Below are 13,596 nucleotides of genomic sequence, written 5' to 3' on the forward strand. Positions count from 1 at the left end.
GAGTAACCTTTTATGGGGGGGGGGGGGGGGAACCCTAAGGGAGCCTTAGAGAGAGATTTTTTTATAAAGGGGAAAAATTAGCCTTTAAAGGCTATACCTTTCGGAAGGAGGGAAAAAGCCTAAGGGGGGTTTTAAAGGCAAACTTGGAGGGAGGGGGGGTAATCTTAAAAGCCATAAAAAGGGGGCTAAGGGAATTTAAAACCCGGGGGGGGAGGGGGGATAAGAGCTTTAAGGTCTGATTTCTTTTTGGTGGGGGGAAGGGGGCTTATGAAGCCCCTTAGAAGCTTCCAAGCTTCTGATCCACATGGGCAGGGAGGGAAAAGACGGTGGAAATTGGATGTCATGCTGAGGAAGTGGGTGCGGGCTGCAATGGCGGAGGCCGATGATGGCCTGGCGATACTCGTCGCCTCCACTCCTTATTAATCTCTCCCCTCTTGCAACAATAGCGGCAACCTCTCCATCTCCCTCTTGATCCCCTCACAGCAACAGCAGGCACAGCCTTTTCTCTTCTCCGACGATGCCCAGCAGAGATTTAAATAGCGCAGGGGAGGGGGATCCTCCCTCTTCTACACGGCAGCACGCATGGCCTCAGCTCCTACATGGGCTCCAACATGCTGCATTCCGTGGCTTCCCTCCTTCCCCTCCAGTGCAACGTTGGCTAGGGGAGAAGGAGGAGATTAAAAAAATTTAAAAAAATTTCCCCTTATCCTTTGTAGAGGCAATTTAATTCGGGATGTTACATGCCATTAACTATATTGATAAGTAGTGTTTATTTAATAATCGTTTTAAAAAATATTTGGAAATGCTAAGATATAAACTACTATAAATAAGTTACATAATTTTACTTTGTGTTGCTAGTTGTAAATCTCTCATCAAGATGATATTGCTTCTATAACTTGAAAGATAATTGTACATGCCAAGAGATTCCTTAAGTTTATTTATCTTAATGATGACAAACATATAAATATAATATGAAAAAGCTGTAACTTTAACATAGTGTTTAATTCAAAATATAGTACATTTATAAATAGCACTCACTATAAGGATATGAGGGTATAGTGACGGCGATTTGCAGCGTGAAATAGCGGTGTCGCTATTTGCATTGCTATTAGCAAGACAAATAGCTACGGTTCTCAGATGAAAAAAAGTGGGCCGAAACCCGAGCACGTTATTTTGTGCGCATTCACGAAAGAGAGAGTGAAAGGGAGAGTGAGAGGGAGAGCGAACAGCTTGCATTTGAGAGGGAGAGAAATAGAGAAAAAGGGAGAAAGAAGGCTTCTCACCGCCACCGCCGCCATTTGCAAAGAAGAGGAGAAGGTGTACGGAGGGCGAAGAGGAGCCGCCAAACCCTTCTTCGAGCCTTTATGGTCAGTGCATTGTCCATTCTTGCTTTGCTTTTGTGTTTTCTCTCTCTGTTTTACTTGTTTTTTGTATAATTCGTGTGTATTGAGTGAGGGAGAGGAAATGAGAGAGAAAGAGAGGAAGAGGGAGAGGGAGGGAGAGAAAATGAGAGAGGGAGAGGGAGACACAATTTTCTATTTAAGCTCTAGATTGTGTGGTGCATTTCTATGTATTTCTTATGATGCAAATGCTCAAGCATCATTGACATATTTCTTGATCAATGCAACAACTCTATCAATGGAGTAGTGATCTACTTATTCAATCATGGTTCAATGTCTTCATTCTCTATTATATTCCATGGATATCATTTTACTTGATGGGTTTCGAACCATGTCATGTTGCCTTGAAATGGTTGTATTGTATTTCAATTTGGATGAAGGGATACATTGGTTTAGGTCATGGCTACTATGGAGCCATCCATCAAGTTGTGGTAGGTCATGGGGCTTGAATTAGCACTTTAGAACCTTAGCCTTCATGGTTATGTATGGCCTGATCTAAAATAGCCTATAGAATTTAGGAATAAGGAAATTTTCTTGATGTACAAGTGGTGAGTCATTTTTTTTGGAGTTTTCATGTATTAGACTATTTAGGACAACAACTATTCTTAGCTATTTATGATGTTACCTAAATTCTTCTACCATTTTTCTAAAGATTAAATAGTTTTTTCTATCATTTTCTTGTTCCAAAAATATATAGACTATAGTTTGTATCTTTTTGTGTATTTAGATGATACTTTAGTATTGGTTGCTATTCTTGTTTATGCTATGATAGAATAGACCAACACATACACAGACACACATACATTCTCTCTCTCTCTCTCTCTCTCTCTCTCTCTCTCTCTCTCTCTCTCTCTCATGACACACTGAGATAGTAATAAGTGAAAGGAGAAACAAAAAATTTAATAAGCAAGCATTCAATATATATTGAAGGTTATCTCCTTCTCACAATAGCTCAGCACGATGATGACACATGTCCCTCATGCATGGATTGCTCATAGAGACAAAGAGGGTGGATAAATAATAAGATGCATTAAATTTCCAATCCCAAGAATAGTCATTTTGATTAATTTTCCCATTTAAGTATGGACTTGACCTTTTACATGTGGATAAGGCCATCTACATTGGGGCATGATGACTCCATCACATAGACTTGTAGGAATATGAAGCCATCTTATGTGTTTAGCTTCAATCTTACCAATTCACACACACATAGTGCCTTCTCATGTATGATATACCTCTACAAGGATATATTAAAATTTTTTGTAATGTGTCTCTAAATAGTTTTTAAGTCACTTTTAATGTGTCGAAAAGTTTTAGTGATGCCTCGGTTTTAAGAAATTTATATAAATAAATGTTTGATCCCTATTCATTTATATGCTTTAAATAGAGTCGAGATTTTCAAACAAAATTCTAGAAAAGATTGGTGAAGAGTTTATCAAGCTTAGGTGACACATTAAAGAATCTCAAAATGAAGATAAATGAGTTCCAATCTTATTGATGTTTGAGGTAAACCTATTGCATTAAACATGATTTGAATGTTTATCTTTCATTTCTTGGCCAATATGTCACATTTCATACATTGCTAGAGGATGTGTTTTGAGATGAACTTTGCAAATCATTGTGTAAAATGCAAAATAGGTTGCTTCTTTGTTTCTATAGCTGCATTGTTTTGCATTTCATATGTTTTTAGGCTAAAGTTTGATTGATATAGTGTGAAATATAATTCTAATAGATATCTACTTATTGTAGGATATTGGTTTTGTGTTTCATATATCAATGTGAATATGAATTGATTGTTTTGTCACATCTTCCTTTTGCAGTTGTGAGTTAACCAATGGCTAGAATAAAATCTACTACAAGGAAGGAGAGGATTGATTCCATGAATATTTATCAGAAGATTCATTAGTCCTCCCAGCCATCCAAACTGCCAAAATAAGCATAAGAGGAGATTTTCACAAGCTGTGAGATATCTTAGAGAGATAAGAAAGGTAATGTGGCCTCTTTATAATGTAGTACTAATGCTTTCATTCCAAAGAATAGTTAGGGAGATATGTAATAGACGTAGTCTTAATAGTTTTAGGTGGACAAGGTGTAACATTCTCGTTCGAAAAATATTATCCAACTTGGCTTCCCACACACCGCGTTAATCTCGTGCAAGGTTATCTTACGTATTGGAATTTCCGGCAGTTTAATTTGTAACCCGCACGCATGAATACGGGACCTCCGCATTGGCAAAGCAAGCCCAGGGGTTCAAATCCGCAAACCGCGGGTAAACACCCTCTTGGGAGGGGCAAAATGGATATTATTAAAGCAAATTTTTTAATGTTTATCCCTTTCCCCCAGCCGATGCATGGCTAGAGGAGAGGGAGTGTGGGGGGATGGGCTTAGTGGAGATGTAGACTGCATGAGGAGGGGGGATGCCATGTAGTGGCCACGTGGAGGAGCTCCCCTCTCCCCCCCTTGGGCTATATAAACCCCCCCTTAGCCTTGTGGGGGGGTAAGAAGGAGGAAGCAAAGAGCTCCCTTGCCGCGTGGAGAGTGAGGAAGGAAGCTACAGTCATTGCCACAGGAGAAGGAGGCCGTCGTGTCGTGGAAGGCCACCGCTAGGATTGCTGTCAGGCTATCGCCCATCGTTACCACTCCTCTTCAAAGTTTGCGCCAGTCGATCAGTAACCCTCCTCCCCATTTGTTACGTACGTCACGTTCTGTGACATCAAAAGCTTCTTCTAAGAAGCTTCTAAGGGGAGGGCTTCTATAAGTCCCTTTCACACAAGCCACCTATAAAGTCCATTCCCACTAGCCAACCCAAGGTTTTGAGGGAACCCATTTTGGCAAAAGATTTCCTGCGCACGGGGGAGGGAAAAGTCCCAGCGTCTTTAAGCCCTATTTTCGCATGGCCACCCAGGTTTTAAAAGACGCGCATAAAACACCATTTCTCCGAGCCTTCTCATGAAGCTCCATTTCCGCAATCTTCCTTGTAAAACCCCAATTTCTCCCAAGCAAAGCTCCAAATCCCATACACCCAAATCTCACAAGCCCCGCCTTTTAAAGGTATCTCCTGCGTACGAGGGAGAAGGGCAAGATCTTGAGGCTACATACCAAGGTGAGTAAATTCCAGAGTAGTTGCATTGATCAAGAAATATGTCAATGATGCTTGAGCATTTGCATCATAAGAAATACATAGAAATGCACCACACAATCTAGAGCTTAAATAGGAAATTGTGTCACCGAAGAAATATGCAAGATAATCAAAGAACACTTGCAAAAGAAAAGCATATAGAACTGCATCTATGTCTACATCATAGTCTTCCATAACTTCAATTTGCATAATTTAATCTGCAAAGTATTACTTGATATCGATCTGGTGCGCAGATCGGTCGCTGTATGCTCACGTAGTAAATCCTGGAAGGTCCCCAAGAACAATGAGCTCTACTTTTGGCACAAGTTACAAGGTAAAAAGCATGAATGACAAGAGCAAGAGACCAATTGGGTGCAATCTCCCCCCATGCCTTGTGTGAGCGCTTCACAAAGCATGTATTTTATGTATATTCCATCTTCATGCTCAATCATAGCCCAATTTACAAAAATATATCAAGCTTTTAGCTTTTGAGTTTGCTTTTACAAAAATAGAAATAAAGCTAATGGACGGTGTCCAAAGAGTCTGGCATGCCCAATACAATGTCCAAATAGAAATAACACATCCATACGCATGGGCGCATACAAAATAATTATAAATTATCGATGCCTCAATTGACATGACAAAATATAGGCGTGGTGCCTATCAAAATATAATCCATAGATCGAATACTCGCTAGACTCCAATGCTTTCCTCCGCCACTGCTGCTATCTCTACACATCAACTCAAGCATTCACAATCGTTAGTAAAATAATACAATTAAACCAATGCATTTTGCGGAATCACCCGCTATGGAATCACCCATGTACACACTAAATTAATGAAACGCCCAAAAAGGACAGGCGTCCCCATCAACTTCTCGCACAAAGAATCCACTTTGTGTATGAGCCCCGGTCATCAAAGTTTACGGAATCCACCGTAAAACCTCACGGAATCCACCGTGGCACGGAATCCACCGTGGAATATGCCTCCTGGCATCATACCCCCGAGGTGGGATAGCAATTGACCTCAATTGCTATTAGGTCAATGTGGAGCTAACAGAGTGGGGAAAGCATTTAAGTCTCTAGCGTGCATCCACTGTGCTTCCTCTACATGATGGTTCTTAAATTTAACTAGATATCTAGAATACCTTCGGCCAGTGCTAGTGGTCATAAAGTCAGTGTCTATGATAGCTTCTGGTTCAAGTATTTCAGTCTCTTCCTCTAATAAAGGTGGGTTTTCATAAACAGGGTGTACAGGTAATTGGCCTCTAAATGGTCTCAATAAACTAATGTGAAATGTGTTATGAATTTTCCAATGAGGTGGTAATTCTAACTTGAATGCATTATCATTAACTTTATGAATGATCCTAAATGGTCCATAGAATCTAGGGGCTAATTTAACAACTGGATGTCTATCTACACTTTGTAGTCTACGTTTTTCTATTCTCAGCCAAACATAATCATCAACTTTGAAATTCATTGCTTGTCTTTTCTTATTGAATTGTTTGGTATATGATTGCTGGGCTTTAGCAATCATATCTTTAACCTCATCAAAAATAGTATTATGCATACTAGCAATATCATCAGCACTTTGAATTCTATTAGACAAAGATGCAACAGGTGTAGATAATCTATATCCATAAATGACTTCAAACAGTGCTTTCTTTGTAGATGTGTGTGGTGTATTGTTATATGCAAACTGTAATAAATGCAAATGTGTGTCCCATGTCTGAGGTTTAGAGATAGTATATGCACATAAAAGATCTAGAATGGTGTTGTTTGTGGCTTCTATTTGTCCATTAGTTTCTGGATGAAATGCAGATGAGAAATCAATCTTTGTGCCTAGGTTAGCAAATAGAGTAATCCAAAAATTGTTACAAAATCTAGAATCACGATTTGAAATAATCACTTTTGGTAATCCATGGTTAGTAAAAACAGTTTTCAAAAATAATTGTGCTGCTTGTGATGCTGTTAAAGTTTTCTTACATGGAATAAAATATGCTTGTTTACTAAATCTATCTACAACTGTCCAAATCATATCATGGTTAGATTTAGTATTTGGTAAACCAGTAATGAAATCCATAGAAATTTGTTCCCAAGGTTTAGATGGAATAGACAAAGGCATAAGTAATCCATACTATTTACCATGATGTCTCTTAACTCTTTGACAAATCAAACATTCAGAAACAAAGTTAGATACATCAGCATCCATATGCGGCCAATAAAAATCTTCAGTTAACATACGTAAGGTAGATATGATACCTCTATGACCTTGATATGGGGGACAATGAATTTCATTCAAAACAAAAGATCCGAATGGAATTGTAACACACAATCTCTTTTCATAAAACATAAATCCATCATTATATGACAATGAATCAATAGGAATGAAATTATTTTGAACTAATTTATTCCAATCAGAATGAAAAGTAATATCTTGGTGATATGTATCTTTCATAGCAATCAAAGAATCAAAAGATAGGACAGAAATATTATGAATGGAAGGTCTTCTACTCAATGCATCAGCCACTACATTTTCTTTTCCAGGTTGGTATTGAATGATAGGATGAAAACTTTGAATAAAAGATGCCCATTTTATATGACGGTCAGAGATTTGGGGTTGGCTAAGTAAATGTCTAATACTTTGCTGATCGATCTTAATCATAAATTCTAAACCCATTAAGTAGTGTTTTCACTGTCTTAATGGTTGTACAACTTCTAATACTTCTTTGTCATATGTGGAATATTTCAGCTCAGAGGGTTTCAGCTTACAACTAGAATAGGCTATAGGATGATTGTCTTGTTTAAGTACAGCTCCTATTCCTAATCCACTAGCATTGGTTACTACTAGAAAGAATGGTCTATTAAAGTCAGGCAACTGTAGAACAGGGGCATGGGTTAATGCATGTTTCAGAAAGTCAAAGGATTTCTGTTGATTTTCGGTCCAATGATAAACAATTCATTTCTTCAGAAGTTTGGTTAATGGTAAAGCAAGTAATGAAAAATTACGTACAAACTTCCTATAGAAACTAGCAAGACCAAGGAATGAGCGTAACTCATGCACATTTTTAGGTACAGGCCAATTCAATATTGCATCAATTTTCTTACGATCAACTTTAATTCCATCAGATGATACAATATGACCTAAATACTCAATTTCTGTTTTAAAAAATTCACTCTTTTCAGGATTTGCATACAATTGATTTTCTTTCAATAACTAAAAAACCAATGACAAATGCTCATAATGTTCTTTCTCATTTTGACTAAACACCAAAATATCATCAAAGAAAACAATTGCACAATACTGATATTTCAAAAAGATACGGTTCATCATTCTACTAAAGGTAGCAGGTGCATTAGTCAATCCAAATGGCATGACTAAGAATTCGTAATGACCAAACTGTGTTCTAAATGTAGTCTTGAATATGTCTAACTTATCTAGTCTCACCTGATGATAACCAGACTTAAGGTCAATTTTACTAAATATAGCAGATCCTTGCAATTTGTCCATAAGGTCATCAACTCTAGGAATAGGATACCTATTCTTTACAGTGATTTTATTTAAAGCTCGATAGTCAATGCACATACGATAAGTATTATTCTTTTTCTTGACTAACAGAACAGGTGCACCGAATGGAGAACTGCTAGGTCGAATCAAACCTCTATTTAGTAATTTCTCAACTTGACTCTGGATTTCTTTTTGCTCTATCTGGTTATGCCTATATGGTGCTTTGCAAGGTGGTTGTGTGCCAGGGATCAAATCTATCTTATGGTCTTCTGGACATGAAGGAGGTAAACCTGGTGGTAGGTCTTCTGCAAAACAGTCCTTAAAATATGCAAGAAATTCTTTATGCCTAGGGTGCATATGATTTTCCTTTACTTGCAATTCATTCACCCAAATGAGATAGGATTTACTACTCTTGTGTAATGCACGTTTAGCTTGAGTATGCGAAAGCAGTGGAAAGACATTAGATGCATGCATACCATATATTATAATAGATTTTCCTTGAAAATTAATATGCATTGTGTGTGTGGAATAATCTATATCTGGGTTATGCTGGTGAAGCCAAGGCATACCTAAAATAATGTCACTTGACTGTAATGGAACAACTAGAAAATTTCTTCTTTCAGTGTATTGACCAATTTGAATCTCTAAGTCCTGCACTTCCTGTGTACCATTATACCTAGTGCCTAAAAATGCAGCTTTTATGCGATAATGCGTAGGTACAGTCTGTACCTTCAATTCCTTTACTAATTTTGTTGAAATAAAATCATGAGTACTACCGTCATCATGCAAAATAGTCTTGTCCTTTCCATGCACCAAACATTTCATAGTCAATAATAATGTGGAGTAGGCATACCTGGTAAAGTATCAGAAGTAGTAGTAGTGTCATCCTCATCTTCAGTGAAATCAGGCATATCTTCATGTTCGTCTTCATCCATTACTCGAAGGTAGTTGATATGAGCTGGTGGCTTCTTTGAATGACAATTTGCTGCTAGATGTCCAGGCCCGTGGCATTTATAGCATACTATTGGCTTGGCTTTGGTTACATTGTTTGCAATGGCGGGAAGTCTAGGTACATTTGGATTCGGCTGTGAAATAAGCTTAGGGTTTTGATTGACATTGGAGGGTAATGCAGGTGGTTTTGCCCAATTCTTGCGGAAAGATGATGAAGACAAACGACCTGGATTAAATATTCTAAAATTAAAATTGAATTGTTTAGATCCATAATTACCATTGGCTTGGAATTGCTGTGGTCATCTATCTCTACCTCATAACTTATCTTTAGTGTCGTGAGCTAGTGAAATGGCGTCTTCAAGGGTAGCAGGCTTGAACATGTTAACTTCAGTGTAGTAATGCCCAAGAAGTCCAGACATATACTTTCGCTTATGTGTCGCCTCTGGTACGTCTTCAAGCATGCGTAGCTGAAGAAGTGCATTCCAAAAACGCTATGTATACTGAGGTATAGGCTCAGATCATGTTGGCATTGTAAGCTTCAGTGTTTGCGGGTGTGTATATGTGAAAGCACTCTTATGTGCTTAAGATTGTGTGGTGCATGAATATGGATGAGAGATGTGGAGTAAAGTGTGCCACATAGGGCACACATGTAAAGTGTGGGTTGTATGGTGTCACATGGGGACACACATGGAAAGTGTGAGGCTACATAAATGAGGCCTTATCTCTTCTATAAAAGTATAGCCATTGTATGCAATGAAGAATAAGAAGAGAACATTTGTTGAGTGTGCTTACTGTTTGCCTTCTCTTTGTAGCCATGGAGTTCCTTGTCTATTACAATCCTCCGTGATAATGTATCAATCATTTTGTACACACCATGATCAACCCCACATTCATTTTTTTTGACATGGTATCAGAGCCGTGGTTAGGGCTCTTGATCATGGTGCTTTTTTTAAATGAATGTAGCCCATATCATTCTATGCCCTTAGTGTATTTTAGCCATTCCTTTCTTAAAAATTGTGCACTCATTATCATAGCAAATGAGGGAGTTGAAAAATTTTTAGGATTATGAAGAGGCCATCAACATCAAATGAAGGATCTTTGTATAATGGAAGCTAGAAATGGAGTTTTTCAGCACAAGTCATGGAGCCATTGTCAAAAAAGAAGCTACTAATAGAAGGCAAAGGTATTTGGTTGTTTTTATTCTTTTGTTACTATTTTTGAGCATGGAAGAATGCTCAAATAAGAGAAAGGTTGTTATTTGTGGACATTCTTGTCCTATTGGCTCCTGCTATTGAGCAAAGAGCATGTAAAGGTGCATATTCGTGCTATCATTGGAATGGCAAGTGGTCTTTGGTTGGCTAGAATCCAAGATGGAGCATGTCGGGTGAGGCATGTCTCATGTGTATGCTCAAGGAAGAGAATTCAGAGTGGAAGCAAGGAAGACTTTCACATGGTTGGCACCTTGGAGACTTATCAAATAGAGAAGCATGGCAAAAGCATCCTTGAAGATGCATGCTAAAAAGATCATAAATACCAAAGCAGGTGGATGGAATGACCGGGATGATGATGCAAGTATTCATGATGATGTCTGTATGCAGACTGCACAAAGCTCCAAGAAAACAGCATACAACACTGTTCAGAAGGGTGAAAATGAATCGAACACTATTCAAAAGACCTTGCAGCAAATAGGGTTGCAAAGGTCAAGAAATTGATTGCAATTGAGTGATTAACTCAAGAAGCGGCAACATCAGAGAGGTGTGTGATTGTGAAGACGCGATGGACACAGCCCAAGCAGCTCTGGCCTTGCCCTCCTCCATTTCCACCTATGACTTCCAAGGCCTCAAGGCCAACAAGACCAGCATTGTCTCCTCCTCCTCCATTCCTATGTGCTTGCCCTCTCTCCGAGTGCAAAACAAGGGAGCTCTTGGTGCGCGCTGTGACTTCATCGGATCTCCAACTAACCTGATCGTGGTGGCATCCACAACAGCGATGCTATTCACAGGAAGGTTTGGATTGGCCCCTTCGGCAAACCAGAAGGCCTCTGTAGGCCTGAAGCTGGAGGATCATGACTCCGGCCTGCAGACCACCAACCCTGTGGGCTTCACCGGCACACACATCCTTGCCTGCAGTCTCATGGGCCATGCTTCTCCACGCCTGCCCGCAAGGTAGCCTCTTTCTTCGGCGTCCACTTCTGCTTCGGAGCTCCCATCAGACGCAGAGTTTCGCCGCTTCTCTTCTCCTCTTCTGTGTTTTTCATAGGCAATCTACCTCAGAATCCTAGACGCACTGTACATAAGCTCGATCATGGCATCCTTGGTCATCGAGTTGGTGCTAGAGAAGCTTTCGATTTTGATAATATATAATCGATAGCAATAAGTGCATTATTGAAACACTCTAAGCAAGGCACAGAGAGAGAGAGAGAGAAAGAGCGCAGAAACGAAGAGTCGAACAAAAAAAAGCCTTGTCAGTGAGACGATGGGACGAAGGAGTTGCCATGTGGCAACCTTATCTTTTCTGGTTTTTTGGCATGTGTAAAGCCCCATTCATACACCAAAGCAAAAGTTAAATTATACATTCTAAATATGTTTGTGTGAAACAATGTAAAAAAAAAAACATTCACATTTGTATTGTGGATAATGATAGCTGAACTTGAGAGTTGAAAATGAAAAATTATACTTCATCCATGGTATGAGGGTACTCTACCCGAGCCCACCTAGAGGCTCAGAATGTATGTATCTACATGCATGTGTGTTTCAAAAGAGTCTATTTGAGACAAGGTTGCACAAGAATTGGCTTTTGCGGGGTTCTCTGCCTGAGATTGAGATCTCAAAAAGAATTTTGCAAGTGCTTGGTGTGTGCACATGATTGTTGCACCTTGAGGTTTGTCATACCTTTCCCGAACATCTAGGATTGCTAAAAAAGGATGGGGTAGGTTCACCCGAGCAAGTGGTGCTCAAACGAACATTGTACACACACATAAAACATGCATATGGTAGACTAGATGTGTCTAGTCATATAAACACTCCAATATAGCATTGAGGGGGAGTATTAAGAAGTAGCAATTGCAGTCATGCAACGCTACATTGGATGGATGACAAGGTAAATTTAAACACCTTACTTAAGAGGGGGTGTTGTCATTGTAAGCTTCGATGTTTGCGGGTGTGTATATGTGAAAGCACTCTTATGTGCTTAAGATTGTGTGGTGCATGAATATGGATGAGAGATGTGGAGTAAAGTGTGCCACATAGGGCACACATGTAAAGTGTGGGTTGTATGGTGTCACATGGGGACACACATGAAAAGTGTGAGGCTACATAAATGAGGCCTTATCTCTTCTATAAAAGTATAGACATTGTATGCAATGAAGAATAAGAAGAGAACATTTGTTGAGTGTGCATATTGTTTGCCTTCTCTTTGTAGCCATGGAGTTCCTTGTCTATTACAATCCTCTGTGATAATGTATCAATCATTTTGTACACACCATGATCAACCCCACATTCTTTTTTTTTTACAGATCCCGTTACTGAAGAAGATCCGATTGCTTAATAGCTTTCTCATGGAATTGCGGTGGAAGGAAATTCTGCATGAACTTCTTCTTGAAATCTTCCCAAGTAGCAGGACATTCTATGCTCTTGCGTACTATAGTCCACCAAAGTGATGCTCTGTCTACTAAATGATTAGTAACACACTTGATTTTATCTTTTTCTGCATAGGTTTCCTCATGGAAATAGTCATCAAACTGACTAATGAATGCTAGAACAGTCTTTCCTTCTCGTATGCCATTGAAAGTACGGAATTTGAAACTTCGTTTACTTATCTTTGATTCCTTGCGAATGGTTTGAGCTTCAAGAGTGGCATCGATGGTACGTCGAATTAGATCTCCAGCTTGAGGTTCTTCTTTGTCGGTAGACGCTCTTTGTAATTTTGCCAGTTGCGCTTGCAATGCTTGCCTAGCCCTTCGTTCTTCTTTCAATTGCATCATGATTAAGTCTAGCTTTTGCTCCATCGTAGGCTCAAGTAGGTCATCTTCAGCCATAAGATCATCCATATATGGTTCCGTCATCGTGTAAAACTCAAAAGACCTTTCTCACTCAAAATCAGGTCAGTGGGATGAGCGTAGCTCAAGTTCGGGGTTACAAGGCTTATGTGTTTTGGGATATATCTTTCTCAATCTTCAGAAATTCTGCGATTTTTCCTTCTTCGTATGTTGAAAATGCTTCAGCAAACCTGCGTATGGGTAGAGCACCTTCCAATGAACAACTTTGCAGTTTGGAGTTTCTGCGTAGGAACAGCCCTTCTAGGAGTTTTGAGCACAAGTCAGTTCTGACTCCAGTTGACTAGTCTGACTTGCAGAGTTGCAGACTTGTAGAACTTAGTCGACTTAAGGAACTTGCAGAACTTGATCAGAATTTGCTTGCAGAACTTGACTTCTGTGATGTGTGGCCTGAAGTTGTTGACTTGCAGAGATGACTTGTCTTAAGTAGACTAAGCTTAATGGATTAAGCTTAAGGAAGCTTAATCGGAAAATTTCGTGGGGGGGGCGTTTTGATCGGTCGCGGAAAAAAACGGACATACTCCGAGACCTCGCAGACCGATTTCATGAAGCTTTTAAGCTTCTTT

At 39.3% G+C, this 13,596-nt stretch overlaps 1 pseudogene; it reads left to right on the forward strand.

The window, feature by feature from the left end:
• The first annotated feature begins 10,752 nt into the window (after nucleotides 1–10,752).
• Nucleotides 10,753–11,145, forward strand: LOC148022252 (photosystem I reaction center subunit psaK, chloroplastic pseudogene; annotated as a pseudogene).
• Nucleotides 11,146–13,596: the final 2,451 nt, after the last annotated feature.

The sequence above is a fragment of the Lygodium microphyllum genome, chromosome 17 (assembly GCF_053477565.2).
Source record: "Lygodium microphyllum isolate KBCC chromosome 17, Lygodium_microphyllum_v1.1.10, whole genome shotgun sequence".
In the NCBI taxonomy this organism is placed as follows: domain Eukaryota; kingdom Viridiplantae; phylum Streptophyta; class Polypodiopsida; order Schizaeales; family Lygodiaceae; genus Lygodium; species Lygodium microphyllum.